The 6,267-nt window shown below is 35.5% G+C and overlaps 1 protein-coding gene across 3 annotated transcripts in view; it reads right to left on the bottom strand.

Annotated features, from left to right (window-relative positions):
- Window positions 1-1,563, bottom strand: part of LOC110453608 (laccase-7-like) — a 45,722-nt gene extending 44,159 nt beyond the window's left edge. The window contains exon 1 of one of the 3 annotated variants that reach the window (XR_002463298.1): window positions 895-1,560. The gene's annotated coding sequence lies outside the window, so the exon portion shown is untranslated. Of the gene's footprint in view, window positions 1-894 lie in introns of all 3 variants that reach the window. The other 2 variants (XM_021502621.1, XM_021502624.1) reach the window with 2 other exon arrangements.
- Window positions 1,564-6,267: the final 4,704 nt, after the last annotated feature.

The raw sequence follows: 6,267 nt of genomic DNA, 5'->3' as shown, positions 1-6,267 counted from the left end.
CCCCCCCCCCCAAACAAATAAAATAAAATAAATAAAAAAGGAGTTTAATAACACGCGAAACTACCCATATACTGTTGTAAGTACTTGAGTTAATCTAGCGATATATATTATGAATGATTATTATAACGTGTATTCCTGTACCATGAATATTTCCGTTTCATTATTATCTTAAAAAAGTAGGACAGGATAACTAAAAGTACTAGATACGTAGTAATCTAGTTTGTCTAACTCTAATGTAAAAATTATATTGGCACTTTTAAATGAACATACATTCTCCTTCGCGTAATTGAATAATAATAATATTGAACTAAATATTCGTATTCATTTTAAAATAATTTTATACTAATGAAATGAATCATTTCAAAAACAATCTCCTTCAACCAACTCGATTTGCCAAGACCCATCCGTCATCTTATATAATGCCGACTCATCCTTGTGTTATAATAATTAGTTTGTTCAAAGATTTGTAAACACACGTGTTCATACATGTTTCTTCGTATTGTCCGTTTCCCGTAGATATTAATATCATAAATAAATTTGTATAAATAATGATCTTCAGCAAAACAGAAAAGTTTTCGCAAATATCCTAGCTACAACACTGAGAGTTCTGTTTCCACTCGATTTTGCACACGTGATAAGATAAACTGCGCGGCACGCCTCCGGAAACCCCTCACCCACAGAAAACCTAGTAACCGCCATCGAATACGACCGTCGAAATGTCAGCAGTTACGTCAATACCACTGCAAAGTGCGTGTTTAAAAAAAACCCACAGATTTATATCCAATTTCACGTACACAACGAAAATAAATGTCAAAAACAAAATTCGATCATTTTTCTATGACATTGATGTTACATAAGGACAATCATATATATCAAAAATATTTCAGAACATACCCTTAGTTATATCAGCTCACGGCCTCACCCCCTGGCGGCGGGCCTACGGTTCTTGCCTCTGTGGTCCCGTGTCGTTAGTTTTCCATGCCCGGCGGACGGACGTCTGTAAATCTAGTTCCACATGTCCGTGGTTACAACGTTCTGTGACAGAATGTAATCACACAGTGATCATAACTTGTCAAAATCCCAGCTCGCTTCTCATTGCTAGGACAGGCTCTCGACAGCCGACGATTCCAATTAGCCTAAATAAGGCCACGTGATTCTCCTTTCGCTACGAACTCCACTACCGAAAAGACGACCATTTTACGCACAGTGCGTGCTCACTCGACCGCACGTACTACAGCTGGGAGCCACTACGTCGTTTCCATTACAACAGGCATGCTTAATGCTTCACATGCTAAAACAGCTGAATTACGAGGAGCTACAAAACCAGGCTGTAGCATTTAGATCATCGGATAGAATTTGTGACGTATTGTATGATGTTGCCGTACCCCCGGGTCACAAGGTGTGTGCTATATATATGACGACCGCAGATCCTATCGGGCTTCAGTGCAGGGAAGGCTTCCGGACACGGCATATGTTTAACGTCTCATCCGAGCATTGTTTTACGTGTATATGATACAAGGTGTCAAACGGTACAGCAGAATATGTGTGTAGTGCTAAGATACAAGCAGCTACTGTCAGCGACAGGGAACGACCATTATATATGTGCTGCTCGGAAAAATCATAAAAAATCATCATGCACCCTACTTGAAGCAAAATGGGCGTGGTATGTACAGATCCCCAAAATAATAAAACATATCCACGATTAATAGTACCGTAAGTCAAATGGGCGTGGCAGGTACAGATCCCAAGATCCCCATCCAACGGTCCTTGTTAATGTATATGCATTGCTTATGGACCGCGTATTGGAATTTTGTACATTGGTCACTTCCGGTGTTCCCTTCCCCCTCCCCCCNGTTAAAGCCACAACGTTAACATTGACATCATCGAGGGGGTTACGCTCACTTTCGCTCTCTGCACAGCGTTTTAAAATGTAGTACTCCATGTTTAATCCTCGACACTCCAGGGGTTGAATACTACCTTTGAAAACAGTAATTATATTATAAGCTTGTCACTACAATGTAGCTCTATTTCGTGAGTAAAATCAATTGCAACACAGTCATTTAGAGCTGGTTCCATCATTTAGAGACAGAATGGCTATTTCATGATTAAACCCGTCTTTATGTGTAGGGATAATAGTATCATTATACGTGCAGTTAATGGTCAGTCACATAATGTGCATCTGATCAAATAGTAATTCAGGCGAATAAAGATTGTAAGCTATCCTCATTCCGTTAGGTAATATCTATATGATCACCATTCCGTTAGGTAATATCTATATGATCACCATTTCGTTAGGTAATATCTATATGATCACCATTCCGTTAGGTAATATCTATATGATCCTGATTCCCTTAGGTAATATCTATATGATCCTCATTCCGTTAGGTAATATCTATATGATCCTCATTCCGTTAGGTAATATCTATATGATCCTCATTCCGTTAGGTAATATCTATATGATCACCATTCCGTTAGGTAATATCTATATGATCACCATTCCGTTAGGTAATATCTATATGATCACCATTCCGTTAGGTAATATCTATATGATCACCATTCCGTTAGGTAATATCTATATGATCACCATTCCGTTAGGTAATATCTATATGATCACCATTCCGTTAGGTAATATCTATATGATCACCATTCCGTTAGGTAATATCTATATGATCACCATTCCGTTAGGTAATATCTATATGATCACCATTCCGTTAGGTAATATCTATATGATCACCATTCCGTTAGGTAATATCTATATGATCACCATTCCGTTAGGTAATATCTATATGATCACCATTCCGTTAGGTAATATCTATATGATCACCATTCCGTTAGGTAATATCTATATGATCACCATTCCGTTAGGTAATATCTATATGATCACCATTCCGTTAGGTAATATCTATATGATCACCATTCCGTTAGGTAATATCTATATGATCACCATTCCGTTAGGTAATATCTATATGATCACCATTCCGTTAGGTAATATCTATATGATCACCATTCCGTTAGGTAATATCTATATGATCACCATTCCGTTAGGTAATATCTATATGATCACCATTCCGTTAGGTAATATCTATATGATCACCATTCCGTTAGGTAATATCTATATGATCACCATTCCGTTAGGTAATATCTATATGATCACCATTCCGTTAGGTAATATCTATATGATCACCATTCCGTTAGGTAATATCTATATGATCACCATTCCGTTAGGTAATATCTATATGATCACCATTCCGTTAGGTAATATCTATATGATCACCATTCCGTTAGGTAATATCTATATGATCACCATTCCGTTAGGTAATATCTATATGATCACCATTCCGTTAGGTAATATCTATATGATCACCATTCCGTTAGGTAATATCTATATGATCACCATTCCGTTAGGTAATATCTATATGATCACCATTCCGTTAGGTAATATCTATATGATCACCATTCCGTTAGGTAATATCTATATGATCACCATTCCGTTAGGTAATATCTATATGATCACCATTCCGTTAGGTAATATCTATATGATCACCATTCCGTTAGGTAATATCTATATGATCACCATTCCGTTAGGTAATATCTATATGATCACCATTCCGTTAGGTAATATCTATATGATCACCATTCCGTTAGGTAATATCTATATGATCACCATTCCGTTAGGTAATATCTATATGATCACCATTCCGTTAGGTAATATCTATATGATCACCATTCCGTTAGGTAATATCTATATGATCACCATTCCGTTAGGTAATATCTATATGATCACCATTCCGTTAGGTAATATCTATATGATCACCATTCCGTTAGGTAATATCTATATGATCACCATTCCGTTAGGTAATATCTATATGATCACCATTCCGTTAGGTAATATCTATATGATCACCATTCCGTTAGGTAATATCTATATGATCACCATTCCGTTAGGTAATATCTATATGATCACCATTCCGTTAGGTAATATCTATATGATCACCATTCCGTTAGGTAATATCTATATGATCACCATTCCGTTAGGTAATATCTATATGATCACCATTCCGTTAGGTAATATCTATATGATCACCATTCCGTTAGGTAATATCTATATGATCACCATTCCGTTAGGTAATATCTATATGATCACCATTCCGTTAGGTAATATCTATATGATCACCATTCCGTTAGGTAATATCTATATGATCACCATTCCGTTAGGTAATATCTATATGATCACCATTCCGTTAGGTAATATCTATATGATCACCATTCCGTTAGGTAATATCTATATGATCACCATTCCGTTAGGTAATATCTATATGATCACCATTCCGTTAGGTAATATCTATATGATCACCATTCCGTTAGGTAATATCTATATGATCACCATTCCGTTAGGTAATATCTATATGATCACCATTCCGTTAGGTAATATCTATATGATCACCATTCCGTTAGGTAATATCTATATGATCACCATTCCGTTAGGTAATATCTATATGATCACCATTCCGTTAGGTAATATCTATATGATCACCATTCCGTTAGGTAATATCTATATGATCACCATTCCGTTAGGTAATATCTATATGATCACCATTCCGTTAGGTAATATCTATATGATCACCATTCCGTTAGGTAATATCTATATGATCACCATTCCGTTAGGTAATATCTATATGATCACCATTCCGTTAGGTAATATCTATATGATCACCATTCCGTTAGGTAATATCTATATGATCACCATTCCGTTAGGTAATATCTATATGATCACCATTCCGTTAGGTAATATCTATATGATCACCATTCCGTTAGGTAATATCTATATGATCACCATTCCGTTAGGTAATATCTATATGATCACCATTCCGTTAGGTAATATCTATATGATCACCATTCCGTTAGGTAATATCTATATGATCACCATTCCGTTAGGTAATATCTATATGATCACCATTCCGTTAGGTAATATCTATATGATCACCATTCCGTTAGGTAATATCTATATGATCACCATTCCGTTAGGTAATATCTATATGATCACCATTCCGTTAGGTAATATCTATATGATCACCATTCCGTTAGGTAATATCTATATGATCACCATTCCGTTAGGTAATATCTATATGATCACCATTCCGTTAGGTAATATCTATATGATCACCATTCCGTTAGGTAATATCTATATGATCACCATTCCGTTAGGTAATATCTATATGATCACCATTCCGTTAGGTAATATCTATATGATCACCATTCCGTTAGGTAATATCTATATGATCACCATTCCGTTAGGTAATATCTATATGATCCTCATTCCGTTAGGTAATATCTATATGATCACCATTCCGTTAGGTAATATATATATGATATATAGTTGCTCGTTATTTTCGCCATCTGCTCTCGCCATTTCATGGATTACAGAAATACAGAATTCAGCAAGAACATAATGTAACAGCATTCTAATATGTCTCCTCCTTATTTAAAAATAGAAGCGATATTTTCGATCAATCAGCGCGCATGACTGCTTTCTGTTCAATGAAATTGGGAAGTGGTTGTCGGAAATTCCGATCTACTGGCGATGTAATTTATATTAACAGAATTTAAATTGAAACCCACACTGCTAGGATTGTGTTTTCGCTTCGATTGCTATTGAATCAAATGTAAAGTATGTCGACATTTGACGCTGTTGACTGACGAGAAATCAACTGTAGTTTTGAAACAATGTGAGAAAAAAATAAAACTCGTTCTTCTTTCAGCTTCACATTTCATTCCGGAAATATTGATACACAAAATAGACATTTATAATACATTCCATTGGTGGCTATAAATACAGATAAACTTCATACGTAATTTGTATTTTTATTTTTTACTAAATTCTCGTGATTTCATACCTCCAAACTAAGACATAGAGCGTAATGAATATATATATATATATATATGATCACCATATATCGATATATCTATATGATGATCATAGAGATATTACCTAACGGAATGATGATCATATAGATATTACCTAACGGAATGGTGATCATATATCATATGAATCCGCCTGAAGAAGCCCTAGAAGGCAGAAAGGCCTAGCGGACGATCTGAAAAAAATATGTTTTTATTCTATATATATAAATATAATTATGGATAAACTTGGTTCAATATATGTGCATTATGACTGCAGACTGAGCCCAACGTCGAATATTAACTACATGGTAACCGTTTCAGTAAACACGCGAGGGTAGCTAATATAAACTATGTTACCGTTTCGGT

Source organism: Mizuhopecten yessoensis, unplaced genomic scaffold, assembly GCF_002113885.1.
Source record: "Mizuhopecten yessoensis strain PY_sf001 unplaced genomic scaffold, ASM211388v2 scaffold7473, whole genome shotgun sequence".
NCBI classification, from domain to species: Eukaryota; Metazoa; Mollusca; class Bivalvia; order Pectinida; family Pectinidae; genus Mizuhopecten; species Mizuhopecten yessoensis.
The sequence above is the reverse complement of the archived record's forward strand: the minus strand, read 5'-3'. Positions and strand labels throughout refer to the sequence as shown.